The following is a 17039-nucleotide window of genomic DNA, read 5'->3' as shown; positions in this document are numbered from 1 at the left end:
CTAACTTTTACTCCAACTTTTACTCAAGCTTTCATGATTTCAAACCTGGTTCAATTCGGTTCTTCTCCAAACTCCAAGAGCAATCAACCAAGGCCTCTCTCAACCCAATTCCATCAAGAGCAAAGACCCAATTGAAGGCTTGAAGACCATTTGAAGAAAGTGTATGAATAGCATAGGATTTAAGTTTTTCAGAGAGCTTCCCTTTTAGTTTTTCAGAATAGCTTTCTTTTCGGTTTGCTTAGAGCTCCACTAGGGAGCATTAGGAATACAGAGCTCTCTCTCTGAGTTTCATTTTCTGTTTTAAATCTTGAATTGAGATTGGAAGGAATTCTGTTTTCATTCTCTATTTGCAACGTCTCTTTACTTCTTCTGCAATCTTTTTTTTACTCTCTGCAACTTTTCTCTTGTTGGATCAAGGAAGGATCCACTCCTGAGATCTTCAACATCCTTTTAAATTTCTGCAAATTAAGCACAGTCACTTTGCTCTCTGATCTCCTTGTTCCCAATTTACTTTCCAGCACTTTTGTTCCTCTGCACTTTACATTTGAGTTGTTGTGATCTTGATTTATTTTTCCTGCAATTTAACTTTCCAGTTACTTGATCTACTGCTCTCTTTAATTTCCAGCACCCACTCCCCTTTAATTTCATTAAATTTACATTTCTTGCAATTTAAGATTCTTGCAATTTACATTTCTTGCCCCTTAAGCTACTTGCCAATTTACTTTCTGCACTTTAATTTTCCTTGTCATTTACTTTTTCCTGCATCAATTATCACTCAAATGTTAGCTTGACTAAACTAATCATCCACTAAAGTAGCTTGATCCATCAATCCCTGTGGGATCGACCTCACTCCCGTGAGTTTTATTACTTGATGCGACCCGGTGCACTTGCCGGTTAGATTTGGGTGTTTTGGAGGAATTCGTTTCTTCCACAAAAATATCCCATCACTTCTCGCTGGTCATCTCCTCAATTTTTTGTGTTCCTTCCATTTTTGCAAGCTTTCTTTCATATCTCCAAGTCATTCATGCCCTATAAAACCTGAAACACTTGACACACAGATCACGGCATCGAATGGAATAAAGGAGAATTAAAATACAAAATTAAAAGTCTCTAGGAAGCAGCTTTTCAACCATGAAGTAATTTTGGGAAGGAATTATAAATGCATGCTAATCATATGAATAAGTGGGTAAAGAATTAATAAAACCACACAATTAAGCACAATATAAACAATAAAATAATGGTTTATCAGGCTTCACTTGGACCATGCATATGAACCAAAATGTTCATACTTCTTGTACTTTAAACAAATTCGGTTCTTGTGTTCTCTAAAACCAAGACTCAACAACCGTGTCTTTGTGCAATAAAGCATCTTTGTTCACTTGCTTCCATAATACCACCTTACCTTCAAACCACTTTTCCACCGAGAGTACATCACACTAGCCATCCCTCTTCATAAACCTTCAACCCCCACTCGGGTAACCATCAAGGAAGGTATGGCATCTTCTTCAAGTTTCAAAAGGAGGAAAGGAAAGGAACCCATTACTGAAGAAGGTGAAAACGACTATGATCGATGGAAGTTCAGATCATGGTTCCCCCAAATGCAACTTGGGTGGATGAATGACAAAAAGATATATCCAAAAATCCCTTTCCAACTACTAGAGGATGGATGCCCAGAAATAAGAGCAAAGATCAAAAAGAGAAAATGGAAAGAGCTTACTTCACCAATCACCAGGATTAATGAAAACATCAAAAGGGAGTTTTATGCTAACACCGCAAGGCTTGATATGACCGAAGCCCTAACGTACAAGAGTTATGTACGGGATGTGGAAGTAGAGTTTAGTCCGAAGACCATTATGAAGGTCTTAGGACTAAGGGCAGCACATTTTGATGAGCCCGGGTACCAAGAAAGAGTGAATGGTAACCCAGATTATGATGAAATCTCTAGTGATATCTGTGTGGTGAACACTGACTGGGAGAGGGACAATCAAAGAGGGCACAAGTTCTTGAAAAGGGGAGATCTCATTCCTGAAGCAAAAGGTTGGTATGAGCTTATAAAGAGATCAATTCTGGGCACAGTGAACACCTCGGAAGTTAACAAGAAAAGGGCTGTCATGCTACACTAGTAAGCAAGCAAGCAAGCAAGAAGAAGAAAGACAAAAAGGATAAAGAATGAAAGATGAACTTGCTCCTTGGTTATTCTATTCAATAAAGAAAGAACATGTCTATTTTAGTTAATACTCAACTTTTAGTTTAAGTCATTTTGCATTCTGTGGTGTTTAATTTTGCAATAAGTATTCTAGCCTAGGTGTGTGTGTTTTCACTTTCGCTAGTTTAAATGGTTGTTTGTCCCCTGAGTCTTTTCAATTTGAATAAAAGAAATGTTTGAACAGAAGTGGAATAGTTCCTTTTTGGCAAGGAAGTGAAATAACAGTAAGTGGTGGTATATGTCTGATTGTGTAGTAGCTCACTTATAATGAACAAAAGGATAGATTGTTCCCCTTTTAGTGAAAACTAGGATGTTGTTTATGAATCTTAGCAAAATGAAAAAATCCTTGGATGAAAGAAAAACAAACAAAAAGAAAGAGAAGGAAAAGCCAAAAGTGGCAACCAAAAATAGAAGAAAGCAAAAGAATAAGGCTAGACACCAATAGCTTGGACCTTAGGACATATGCTTGTGGTGTCTTTGTACTAGGATCTGCTTGGATGATTAGGTTCTGTGGAGTGCTTTAACACTTGGTAACTTGGGTTAACTAACTCGGGATTATCAACCAAAAATTCACTATCAAGAGCAACCTAGTGATAAGACATTTAATAACCCAAAGAGGTGCTTGGCACCAATGTCTTAAGAAGAATTGTGAGCCAAGTGTCTGTTTTGAATATGTGTTGAGCATAAATAAGCTAAGAAGCTGCTACAACACATGACACTGAGCTGCTAGAATCAAAGAATAAGTTCTCAGAAAAAGAAAATAAAGAAAAGTAATTACCAAGGATGAGTGAATAATAAGAGGTCATAGAAGTGTGCTAATTGATGCTTAAAGGAGACAGTCTATGCCTAAAGATCAATAAGAAGTGAACTATCACATTTTCTGCATAAAACCCCATGAACTACTAAGAATGACTTGCTGATATAAACATCACCTTCTGTTTCATTCTTTCTTCTCAATAATTCAGTACTTGCTTAGGGACAAGCAAGATTTAAGTTTGGTGTTGTGATGCCAGGGCATCTTAGGCTAGTTTCACTAGCCTTTTTCTTTGTTTTTAATAGATTTTATGCACTTTCTTAGGCAATAAGTAAGCAATTGGGGTAGAAATTCATGCATGCCTAAATTCATCTAACTACGATTAATTTGATACAATTTCATGAGAATCCATGCGCATATGTACAGCACGCACATGCGTGGATTGGCCAAAGTTGGAGGGAACGTTGCCAGTCTAACGTTGAGGCCAACATTCTTCTATATGTTTCGAAAACTGGAAATGGGATTTTTGCATCCACGCGCACGCGTTGATATGGATTCTAATCCCAAGGGCGCAAATGCGCAAGGCACGCGTACGCGTGGGTAGAAGAACGTTGGCCCTCCAACATTGATTCAAACGCCAATGACAGCAAGTTTATCTGGTTTTTAAGAAGGGCGTTTGAGTCAACGTTGGCCATCAAACGTTGACTCCAACTTGAGCACCAGAAGTTTGCAATTCAAACAGAATTCTTCTCAATAGCAAGGGAAGCCAATTGGAGCAACTTCAACCCAATTCCATCAAGGCCAAAAGCCCAATTCAGAGATTGAAAATCAATGGAAGAAAGTGTATAAATAGCTTAGAATTTAAGTTAGAAAAAATTTTTACTCCACTTTTTACTTTTCGGCTCATTTTTTAGTTTTCTGCAATTTCTTTCAATTCAGCAATGTATCTTTCAATTCCAATTTCTATTTTGAGAGCTATGAACAACTAAACCCCTTTCATTGGGTTAGGGAGCTCTATTGTAATTCAATGGATCAATAGTAATTTTCATCTTCTTCTTCTTTCTTTTCTCTTGATTTTTGTTAGAAAGCTTTCGGTCTTAATTCAATTGGATAGTTGTCTTGAGAGAGAAGCTATCCATAATTGGAATTCTTCGGATCCTTGAGAGAGGGATAAAAAATTCATGCTAGAATTGCTTTCTCACATTGGATTAGATTGGGGGTTGGATGGATATAGTTACATGTAATCCTACAAATACTTTGATCTATGAATTTGTGTGGTATAGTCAGCGACTGAACTTCAACTCTTCTCATGAGCAATTAAATCAAGACATTGGGAAATTGTTCATGCTTAGAGAGATTGGTGAGCCAAGACATTAGGATCCAATCATCTAAGACTGCCAAGCAATGTCAATGAATGCATTGATTGAGGAAGAGATGAAAATGATTTGATCCAGAGAGTTTAATATCTCCCAAAACCCAATGAATCCCCTATCTCTAATCTTACCCATTCTTTGACATTCTGTTCTTTAATTTCATGCTTAATTCCCCATTCCCATTTAATTTCTAGCAATTTAAGCTTCTGTCATTTCATTTCCCATAATTTAATTTCTGTCATTTAATTTCTTGCAATTTAAGTTTCTCGCCAAATTTACTTTCTGCAATTCTCAACCAAATTTGATTTCACTCAACTAGCACAATTCTCCAATTAACATTGATCAACCAACCAATCCCTGTGGGATTCGACCTCACTCTACGGTAAGTTTTTACTTGACGACAATCCGGTACACTTGTCGGTAGAAAATTGTTGAGAGACAGTTTTTGAGTGAATCAAGTTTATGGCTCCGTTGCCGGGGATTGGTTTTGTATTGAAAATTATTAAATTGGAGGATAACTAGATTGAACACTTTTCTTTTTGTTTGATTAATTAAATTTTAATTTCAGTTGTTCATTTTTGTTCTCTACAATTTTTAGTTGTTTTTCTTTAATTTTACCTTACTTCTTTACTTTCCAGCAAAACTAACCCACTAACTCATTAACTGTTTGATTAATTGCCTCAATTGCGCTAACCACACTTTTTCATTAATTGTGAATCCTTCACTTGCTGGTTGCTGCTTGTTGTGCTACTTGTATGACAGGTAGAAGAGAGGTTTCAACCTCTTTTGACAGTGAACTAGAAAGAACCTTCCTGAGATTAAGAAGGGAAGTAAGAGGAAAGAGGGTTGTTGGTGTAGAAGTAGAGGAGGAAGACTTGGATATAACCATGGAGGATGATATGGAAAATCATCATGAAGGAGAGGTAAATAATCATGCCAGAAGAGGTGCAGCCAACCCTGCTGGACAAGAGAGGAGAGGTCTGGGATCATACATCAATCCAAACCTAGGAAACTGTGGTAGCAGCATTCAAAAGCCAATTATCCATGCTAATAATTTCGAATTGAAGCCTCAGCTCATAACCCTAGTCCAGAACAACTGTTCTTTTGGAGGGAGTGTGATGCACCACTATTTTGTGGTACATCTTATGTTTAATTGAGTGGATTTTATCCACTAAACTCACGCTTATTCATATAATTCGCATGATTTACATTTTCCTTCCTAATTCTGTGCTATGATTGAAAATATGCTTCTTTGGCCTTAAATTTGCTATGTTTAATTCTCTCTTATTGCCATTCGATGCCTTGATATGTGTGTTAAGTGTTTTCAGGATTTATAGGGCAGGAATGGCTTAGAGGATGGAAAGGAAGCATGCAAAACTGGAAGGAATACAAGATATTGAAGGAATTGCTGAGCTGTCTAGCCTGACCTCTTCGTACTAAATCGACCATAACATGAGCTACAGAGGTCCAAATGAGGCAGTTCTAGTTGCGTTGGAAAGCTAACATCCGGGGCTTCGAAAAAATATATAATTTGCCATGGTTTCCATGCTGTTAGGTGACGCGCACACGTGGATCACGCGTACGTGTGACCTGGAAAAAGTTCAATCCATGCGTACGCGTGGACGATGCATATGCGTGACAGAGCCGCGTGTTGGACGTATCAGAAATTGTTGGGGGCGATTTTTGGGCTATTTTCGACCCAGTTTTTGGCCTAGAAAACACATATTAGAGGCTACAGAGTAGGGGAATCAATTCATTCATTGATACAACTTCTCATAATTCAAATTTTAGGTTTTAGATGTAGTTTTCTAGAGAGAGAGAGAGGCTCTCTCCTCTCTCTAGGGTTTAGGATTTAGGATTTCTCTTAGTTTTAGGTTTATTCCTTCTCCATTCCAGGTTCAATGTTCCTTTAATTTAGTTTCTTTTCTAGTTCTATTTGTCTTAGTATTCTACTTTATCTATTTCCCCTATTAATTACTTTATGTTGCTATTTGGTTTATGAATTCTCATGTTTAATTTGATTTTCCATTTAATACACTTTGAGGTATATTAAATTTATGATTGTTTCTTCTATTTATGTTATTGATGCTTTCAATTTAATTTAGATTTCTCCCCTTTTGGATTTGGTGGAGTAATTGGTGACACTTGAGTTATCAAACTCCTTTGTTGATTGATATTTGAAGTTTGCTGGTTGATTTGGATCCCTCTAAAGCTAGTCTTTCTTTAGGAGTTGACTAGGACTTGAGGAATCAAATTGATTAGTCCACTTGACTTTCCTTTATTTAGTAAGGGTTAACTAAGTGAGAGAAATAAACAATTCTCATCACAATTGATAGGTATAACTAGGATGAGATTTCCAGTTCTCATACCTTGCCAAGAGCTTTTCTAGTTATTAATTTACTTTCTTAGCTTTTAATTTCCTTGTTCAACCTTTCAAAGACCCCAAAAAGATAATCTTCCATAACCAATAATAAATACACCTCCCTGCAATTCCTTGAGAGACGACCCGAGGTTTGAATACTTCGGTTATCAATTTTACTAGGGGTTTGTTACTTGTGACAACCAAACTTTTGTACAAAAGGATTCCTTGTTGGTTTAGAAACTATACTTACAACGGGAATTTATTTGCAAAATTCTTTACCGACAGAAAATCCCGTTCGTCAGAGTTTCCAAGAGGACCCTAATGAGCATCTCACTAAATTTCAAAGGATATGTGACACGGTTAAGTCTAATAATGTTCATCTTGACACCTATATATTGCTACTTTTTCCATTTTCTTTGAGGGACAAAGCATCAAAATGGCTAGAATCATTTCCCAAGGAAAGCTTGACAACTTGGGAGGATGTAGTGAATAGATTCTTGACAAGGTTCTATCCTCCACAAAAAGTAAACAGGCTGAGAACTGAAGTGCAGACATTCAGACAGTAGGATGGTGAGACTATTTATGAAGCCTGGGAGAGATTCAAAGATTTGACAAGGAAAAGCCCCCCTGATATGTTTAATTAGAGGGTGCAACTTCATATCTTTTATGAAGGGTTGAATTGTGAATCAAAGAAAGATGTAGACCACTCATCTGGAGGTTCCCTTAACAAGAAGAAGACCATTGAAGAAGCCATTGATGTTATAGAGACAGTGGATGACAACGAGTATTTTTATGCCTCAGACAGAAGCAACAACAGGGAAGTCTTAGAATTAAACCATATGGATGCAATCCTGGCCCAGAATAAGATGATCACCAAGCAACTGGCTAAATTGACCAAGAAAATGGAGAAGAATTAGGTTGCAGCTATCCACACTGGACCATCATCTCAAGGAGAGTTGGAAACAGAAGAATGAGTTAACTGGGAGGAAGCTAATTACCTTGGAAATTCATCTAGGCAAGCTAATGATCCTTATTCTAAAACTTATAACTCTGGTTGGAGGAACCACCCAAACTTTAGGTGGGAGAACCAACAAAACCAAGGCCAAGACCACAGATCCCATAATCCAAACCAATATCACAATTCTACTCACCAATACTCCAACCAAAGACCATACCAGACCACACAAAACACTTATTCACAGCCACCATACCAAAACCACAATAACCACCCTCAACATCCTAATTCCAACCAACCATCACCACATGATGAGGACAGAATGGCCAAAATGGAAGCTATGCTTGCAAATCTTTGCAAAGAGTCTGAAGACATGAAAAAATTCAAGGAAGAAGTGAGAGGGAGTATAAAAAACCGAGGAGAGATTATTAAGAATCTCAAATCTCAAGTAGGACATCTTTCACAGTAGATTCTGAAGTCCACTGATAGTTTCCCAAGTGACAGTGAGAAAAAGACCAGGAAGGAGGTTCCTCCTGGGCATTCAATGCCACAAATGGGAGGCAAGCAGCCATTGAACGCCAGCTGTGGTGCACAAGCTGGGCGTTCAACGCTCATACAGAAGGCAGAGAATTTGAATTCCCTAGCCTCTCAGGACCAGTAGGTCCCACAGAATCTCCACCTACCCTACCTTCTTCTATGCTATTCTTCCCCATTTTTCATATTTGCTCAAGGACGAGCAAAACTCTTAAGTTTGATGTTGCAAAAGCTTTTCTTTTTTACTTATACCACTCCTAAGTATGGAAACAAAGACAAGGGCATGACATTGAAGAGATCAAGCACTACATTGGATCCTCAAGGAGGAGTACTAGCAGCCATCACTAAGGTGGATTCGTTCTCTTAATCCCCTTTTCTTATGTTATATTTCTATTTTCTGTTATGTTGTATTGTATGTTCTCTTATTCTTATTGCATGATCATTTTCATCTATGTCTTTAAGCTATAAAATGTTCCATATATCTTTCACCTTACTTAAAAAGAAAATTTTATTTGAAAAGAATTGAGAGATACATGAATTTCAAGTTATATAATAAGAATAGTTCAATTATCTTGATGTGGTGGCATTCCTTTAGTTTTCGAAATGTATGAATAAATAGTGCATATTTAAAGTTGGAATTTTAGAATGTTGGCTCTTGAAAGAATGATGAAAAAGGAAAAGTATTATTGGTAATCTGAAAAATCTCAAAAATTGATTCTTGAAGCAAGAAAAAACAGCAAAAAGAAAAAGAAAAAGCATGTTGCAAAAGAAAAAATAATATATGCATGCAAAAAAATAGAAAAATAGCAAAAAAAATAAAAAACAAAAAAATCCAATAGCTCTTTAAACCAAAAGGCAAGAGCAAAAAGTCAATAACCCTTTAAACAAAAATGCAAGGGTAAAAGGATCCAAGGCTTTGAGCATCAATGGTTAGGAGGGCCTAAGCGGCTCAACCAAGTTGTCTCTAACCATATGCTGATGGAGTGAAGGTGTCAAGTTAAAAGCTTGAGACTGAGCAGTTAAAGTCGTGGTCCAAAGAAAAAAGAGTGTGCTTAAGAACTCTGGACACCTCTATCTGGGGATTCTAGCAAAGCTGAATCACAATCCAAAAGGTTTCACTCAGTTAAAGTGTCTGTGGTATTTTTGTATCCGGTGGTAATACTGGAAAACAAAGTATTTAGGGTCACGGCCAAGACTCTAAAAGCTGTGTTCAAGACTCTGGGAGAATCAATAATATCATCTGGATTTTAAGTTCCTAAAGAGACCAACATTTCTGGGTTTCAGTGGATAGTGAGATGCCTAAACTATTTAGAAGCAAAAAGCTACTAAGTCCTGCTCATCTAATTGAAACTGAGTTTTATTGGAAACTCTGAGATTTATTGTATCTTACTCTTCTTTTTATCCTACTTTGTTTTTAGTTGCTTAGGGACAAGCAACAGTTTAAGTTTGGTGTTGTGATGAGCGGATATTTTATACGCTTTTTGGCATCATTTTCATATAGTTTTTAGCATATTTTGTTTAATTTTTATTAAGTTTTCATAGGTTTTAGTGTTAAATTCACATTTTTGGATACTACTATGAGTTTTTGTGTTTTTGTGCAATTTCAGGTATTTTCTGGCTGAAATTGAGGAGTTGGAGCAAAAGTCTGATTTAGAGACAAAGAAAGAGCTTTTCTGGAGCTACAGAAGTCCAAATGGGGCACTCTTAATGGCTATAGAAAGCTGACTTCCACAGCTTTCCAGCAATGTATAATAGATCATACTTTGCTTTAGAATAGAAGGCCCAAAACTGGCGTCCAACGCCAGCCTCCTGCCCCAGTCCAGGCGTCCAGCGCCCATAAGGAGGAGACCAGCGTCCAGACGCCCAAAGAAGACCCCCTAGCCAGCGTTCAACACCCTAGAGGCCTCATAGCACGTGGATCTCATCAAAATTCAGCCCAAACACTCACCAGGTGGGCCCCAAAAATGGATTTTAGTACTAAAAGACTATTTTACCCTTCTTAATGTAATTCTTAGTCATTAATTTAGTATTTAAAGACTTTTACACCTCTCATTAAGGGAGGACTGATAAACTCCAATTTTGTGGTTTATATTGTGTAGAATTTGGGGGGTTTTGTCAATATTTTTCATACTTATTCACAAGAATTGCATGGTTTTGTGTTCTCTTCCTAATATTGCTTCAAGATGGAAAACATGCTTCTTTTGCCTTAGAATTACTAAATTTTGATCCTCTTTTATTACCATTCGATGCCGTGATGTGTTTATTGAGTGATTTCAGAATTTATAGGGCAAGGATGGCCTAGAAGAGAGAAAGAAAGCATGCATAAGAGGAAGGAACATGAAGATTTGGATTTTGGGAATTTCAGCATGGGCGCGCACGCGCACCTCACGCGCACGCGTGGATGTAGAGAGCTGGAAGCGGCACGCGAAGATCGGTGCATACGCGCAGATTAGAGAAATCCACACCGGCGGGCACGCGTACATGGTGCGCACGCGTGGATCACAAAATCAATCTGCGCGCACGCACGCATGGCGCGTACACGCGATAAGCTGCACGTGACCTCATTAAAGGAAATCGTGCCTGGCAATTTCTGAGGCTCAAGTGGCCCAAATCTAAGCTGGTTCTCCATGGAAAAGACCCAAGGATGCTAGGGGAAATGGGGGGATCATTCATTCACACTTAGACACAATTTTTAGCTAGTTTTTGGTTCTTGTTATTCTAGAGAGAGAAACCCTTGTTCCTCTCTAGATCTAGTTTGATTTGATCTTCCCTTGTTAAATTCTGAATTGGATCTTGTTAATTACTAGTTTTGATTGCTTAATTTGAATTCCTTAGCATAATTTTGTTTAGATCTTGTGTAGTTTTATGTTTTCTTGTCAATTGTCATTTTATACCCATTCCATGAATCTTGGGAATCTTGAATTTTTGATGTTACATTGATGATTTTCATGGTTAATTGTGTTGTTTGAGTGATTGTATGTTGATAATTGTTAGTGGGTACTTGTTAATTTCAATTTAATTGCACTTTGAATATGTCTTTTAGTAATGCTCACCATGTGTTTGATGAAATGTTTCCCTTGATTATGGAGTAGTTCTCTTTACTCTTGGCCTAGGCTAAGGGAATTGGGTAAACTTGAGTCATTGGGTCTAATGGATTTGATGATTTGGGAACCCTTAGTGGTCAATTTGATAACCATTGACACTAGCATACTACTAAGTCAATTAGTAGCTAGGTTGGACCTTATGGGTTGATGTTGACTAAACCATTTAACATACTTCAAGTATAGAAGTAGACTTAATGAGTTTGGTTCCTCATAATTATCAATCTATGGTTATTAGACAAGGATAGTGACCCCAATTCCCATGTCTAGCCAAGAGTTGTTTTATCATTCATATTTGAAAACACAAAAAACCTAATTGCTTTGTCTTAGTCATAGTTATTTGTTTAGTTTTAGAGTAGGCTTATATTGGATGTTATCTTATTAGTTTGGAATTGCTCACATCTTGCTTTAGTTATTTGAATTAGTTTCTTGCACTTCAAGATTACTTGCTTGTTAGGATTCTTAGTTTAATTTCTTGCTCATGACTTACAACCCCGGAATTCTAACCAATGTTGATGCACATGTTTGCCCATTCCTTGTGAGATGACCCGAGGTTTGAATACTTCGTTTACTTTTATTGGGGTTGAATTTGTGACAACCAATTCCTTTGAAATTTGATTCGCAGATTATTTTTCGGTTGAGGGCTATACTTGCAACGCGAAAATCTTGTGAAATTCCTTACCGACGGTATTCCGTGGCCATCAAATTTTTTGGCGCCGTTGCCGGGGAATGGTTGCAACATATGCCTTGATATTGGTTATGTGAATATGTGAAAATTGTAATTAGTTTACTTTCTTTCAATACTTACCTATAGTTTAGATTTCTTTTGTATGTGTGCTATGACTCCCAAGTTTGATGACTCGGTCTCAACCGAATTCTAGCTTAGCCGAGTTTGACCCTGAGATTGAAAGAACGTTGTTACACACTCGGCAAGCTAGACGGCGGTTGGACTATACGGCTAGTACTTCGGCCTCTCTCGAGGAACATACCGAATCACTAGACGGTACCGAGAGTGACTTGGAGTCCGCTACTTCCTATTCTTCTGTTGGCACTACTAATACATCTTTGCATGCTACAGGTGAACCATACATGGCGGAGCCATGACGGATCACTTTGCATGAGCAAGGAGCTTCGGATCTCATACTTCAAGCTTTGCAAGCAAGGTATCCCAACCTTGATCCAAATTTTGAGTTGAAGAGTAGCTTGATACATCTACTTCCTAAGTATCATGGGTTGCCAGGTTAAGACCCCATCCGACATCTAAGAGACTTTCAAGTTGCTTGTTCTACGGCTCGAAGGCATGGAGCCGATGAGTTGGCTATTATGGTTTTTGCCTTTCCCTTCTCTCTTGAAGGGCAAGCAAAGACATGGTTTTATTCGCTATCGGATGAGATTGTGACCAATTGGGATTTCTTGAGAAGAGAGTTTCTAGATAAGTTCTTCCCACTGGAGAAGACCGATTACGTCCGGAAGGAGATCTCGGGTATAATACAAAGGGACCAAGAGAGTTTATATGAGTATTGGACTCGGTTCAAAAGGCTATTGGAATCTTGTCCACACCATTGATTGAACACTCACTTGCTCATTAGTTACTTCACCGGAGGTCTTTGTGTGGAAGATAGAAGATTGCTCACCGCTTCTAGTGGTAGTTCCCTTTCAAAAAAAAAGACGGAGGGAGAAGCTTGGAAATTGATAAATGATGTTGCCAAGGCTACACAACATGTAAGGGTGAGAAGTAATCCTCTTAAGGGTGTGGTAAAACCATCCTCCTCCGAAGCAAGCTTGACCAAAGAACTTGGGGACATGACCACTATCCTCACGCGAATACAAAAAGATCAAAAGGAATACTACTCCATCCAAGCCATCCAAGCCCCACCCCCAGTTGCTCAACTGGAAGGCCCTCATAGGATTTGTGGTTTGTGCTCTAGCACCACACATTACACTGATCAATGCCATCAAATTCAAGAGGAACATGCCCTTGTCATAACCAATGTGAATTACAACAACCATCCGCCCTATCCTTCTCAAGGCCAAAACAACTACCCCCATGGTAGTAATCAAAATCAAGGGTGGAGGGATAATGTACAAGGGAGAAATCAAAACCAAAGATGGAACAACTCTTCTTATCATCACAACAACAACCAATCTTCATCCCAATACCACCATAACAACAACAACCACCAAGTCAACCAAAATTACCACAACTAAAACCAAAGCAGCTACACCAAATACCAAGCACCACACCATAGACAACAATCCAACCAAACCTCTTCATCTTCCACCAATCAAGTTGATGAGCTTAGAGCTGCTATGGAGAAATGGGACGAGAGCAACAAGGCTCAATTTGACGCCTTGGGCGCTCAATTGGCCAACCTCGCCGACATGCTTTCAAAGATGTCCATGCCCTCCTCCAACAATAATACCAACCAACCCTCAAGCTCTTCCAAACCCCAAGGGCGGTCTCAATGCCATCACTCTACGGTCGAGGACTACATTGGAGGAGATACCTCCTAGGGTCGTGGAAAACATTCATGAGGAAGAAGTGGTTGTTGAAGCTCCACATGAAGAAGAGGAGGTAGACAAAAGGCATGAGGAAGAAGGAGTAAGCTTTAAGGAACCCAAGAGGAAAGCTATAGTGGATGAGTCCATTCCTATTCTATTCCCTTCCATGGTGAAGAAAGCAAAGAAAACCCCGAAATTTGATTTGAACATGCTTCAAGTGTTCAAGAAGGTTGAGGTAACCATACCACTTCTTGATGCTATCTAACAAATTCCGAAGTATGCAAAATTTTTGAAAGACTTGTTTACACACAAGGATAGGATAGGAGATTTGGAGACATTATCCTTGGGTAGTTCGATTTCTTCCTTGATGGAGCCTATTTCAAAAAAATGTGGTGACCCTGGGCCTTGTTTGGTGTCTTGTTGTATTGGTGGGCGCACTTTTCATGACTGTATGTGTGATCTAGGAGCTTGCGTAAGTATCATGCCGCTTTCTATCTTTGTGCAGTTGAATTTAGCTCCATTAAAGAAGTCGGTGGTGAAGTTTGCCTTAGCCGATAAAAGTGTGATCACTGTGATAGGAATAGCAGAAGATGTACTTGTGGCGATCAAGGACTTGGTCTTTCCGGTGGACTTTTACATCCTTAAAATGCCTCCAACAGAAAATAGAAGCTCATCCTCCGTTCTACTTGGTAGACCCTTCCTTAAGACCTCTAAATTCAAGTTAGATGCTTTCACCGGCACATATTCCTTTGAGGTTGGAGACAAGACTATAAAGTTTAATTTGGAAGAAGCCATGAAGCATCCTCCCGAAGAGCATTCCGTTCTTCGATGTGATGTAATCGATGAAGTGGTAGTGGAAGTGCGAAAAGAAGACTACATCAAGTTATGCTACCCTATTGTTGAAGAGACGGATGGCCAAGAGGATGAACAAGAGAAAGTTGTTGAGAATGAACTCCATGAGCCTGATGAAAAGGAACCTCAGCTTGAGGCAAAGAGTGAGCTGAAGCCTCTTCCATCTCATTTAAAGTACGCTTTCTTAGAGGACAACCAAAAGTTTCCGGTCATTATTGCTAGTGAGCTTTCTAGTGAAGAGGAAGGGAAGCTCCTAGATGTTCTAAGAAAGTACAAGAAGGCAATTGGTTGGAGCCTAGCCGATATTGTAGGGATTGACCCCCGCAAGTGCATGCATCGTATATTTCTCCAAGAGGGAGCTCGGCCGGTTAGGCAACCACAAAGGAGACTCAACCCAATCATCCTCGACGTGGTAAAGAAGGAAGTCACTAGGCTACTTGATGCGGGTATCATATACCCAATTTCTGACAGTGAGTGGGTGAGCCCGGTCCAGGTTGTTCCCAAGAAATCAGCCATCACTGCGGTTAAAAAGGATGATGGTGAAGTGGTCACCAAGAGAGTACAAAACGCATGGCGAGTGTGCATTGATTATAGAAGATTGAACATCACTACAAGGAAGGACCACTACTGATGAGCGGATAATTTATACGCTTTTTGGCATTGTTTTTAGTATGTTTTTAGTATATTTTAATTAGTTTTTATTATATTTTTATTAGTTTTTAAATAAAAATAACTCTTCTGGACTTTACTATGAGTTTGTGTGTTTTTCTGTGATTTCAGGTATTTTCTGGCTGAAATTGAGGGACCTGAGCAAAAATTTGATTCAGAGGCTGAAAAAGGACTGCAGATGCTATTAGATTCTTACCTCCCTAAACTCAAAGTGGATTTTCTGGAGCTACAGAAGCCCAATTGGCGAGCTCTCAATTGCGTTGGAAAGTAGACATCCTAGGCTTTCCAGAAATATATAATAGTTCATACTTTGCCCGAGATTTGATGGCCAAAACAGGCATTCCAAGTCAGCTCAAGAATTCTGGCGTTTAACTCCAAAACTGGCACAAAAGCTGGAGTTAAACGCCCAAACTGGCACAAAAGCTGGCGTTAACTCCAAGAAAATTCTCTACACAAAAATGTTTCAATGCTCAGCCCAAGCACACACCAAGTGGGCCCGGAAGAAGATTTCTACATTAATTACTGATTTCTGTAAACCCTAGGCTACTAGTTCTCTATAAAAAGGACCTTTTGCTATTGTATTTTCATACTTTGAATCTTTGATAAGTCTTATGCTATCTTAGACACGTTTGGAGGCTGGCCATTCGGCCATGCCTGGACCTTGTTCTTATGTATTCTCAACGGTGGAGTTTCTACACACCATAGATTAAGGTGTGGAGCTCTGCTGTTCTTCATGAATTAATACAAGTACTATTGTTTTTCTATTCAACTCAAGTCTATTTCTTCTCTAAGATATCACTTGTTCTTCAACTTGATGAATGTGATGATCCGTGACACTCATCATCATTCTCACCTATGAACGTGTGCCTGACAACCACCTCTGTTCTACCTTCGATTGAGTGTGTATCTCTTGGGTTTCTAATCTAAGATTGGAACCTTCGTGGTATAGGCTAGAATTAATGGCAGCCATTGTTGATCTGGGAAGGGATGACTGTGACGAGCTTCAAACTCGCGATTGTGGGGCGTGTGACAGACGCAAAAGGATCAATGGATCCTATTCCGACATGATCGAGAACCGACAGCTGATTAGCTGATGTTGTGACAGAGCATCAGGACCATTTTCACTGAGAGGACGGGATGTAGCCATTGACAACGGTGATGCCCAACATAAAGCTTGCCATGGAAAGGAGTATGAATGATTGGAAGAAGGCAATAGGAAAGCAGAGGTTCAAGGGGAACAAAGCATCTTCATACACTTATCTAAAATCCACCAATGAATTACATAAGTATCTCTATCTTTATTTTATGTTTATTTTCATCACCTTAAACTCCATAACCATTTGAATCCGCCTGACTGAGATTTACAAGATGACCATAGCTTGCTTCAAGCCGACAGTCTCCGTGGGATCGAACCTTACTCACGTAAGGTTTATTACTTGGACGACCCAGTGCACTTGCTGGTTAGTTGTGTGAAATTGTGACAAAGTGTGATTCATGTTTGCGAGCTCCAAGTCCTTTGGCGCCATTGTTGATGATCACAATTTCGTGCACCAAGTTTTTGGCGCCGTTGCTGGGGATTGTTCGAGTTTGGACAACTGACGGTTCATCTTGTTGCTTAGATTAGGTATCTTTTCTTCAAAATTTTTAAGAATGAATTCTAGAGTTTCAAGGTGATGTTCCCACCATCACAAAAGCTAATTGATTCTCATCAATTTAGCTATTGAATGTAAT

General features: G+C 38.9%; 1 non-coding gene across 1 annotated transcript; it reads right to left on the bottom strand.

Annotated features, from left to right (window-relative positions):
* Positions 1-7225: 7225 nt before the first annotated feature.
* On the bottom strand, positions 7226-7333 carry LOC148544832 (small nucleolar RNA R71). Its single transcript, XR_015900615.1, has one exon. It is a non-coding gene; the product is annotated as a small nucleolar RNA R71 (small nucleolar RNA).
* Between the last annotated feature and the right edge of the window lie 9706 nt (positions 7334-17039).

This window comes from Arachis ipaensis, chromosome B9, assembly GCF_059453495.1.
Source record: "Arachis ipaensis isolate K30076 ecotype BB chromosome B9, ASM5945349v1, whole genome shotgun sequence".
Lineage (NCBI taxonomy): Eukaryota > Viridiplantae > Streptophyta > Magnoliopsida > Fabales > Fabaceae > Arachis > Arachis ipaensis.
Note: the sequence above shows the minus strand (reverse complement) of the source record. Positions and strands in the feature narration are given on the sequence as shown.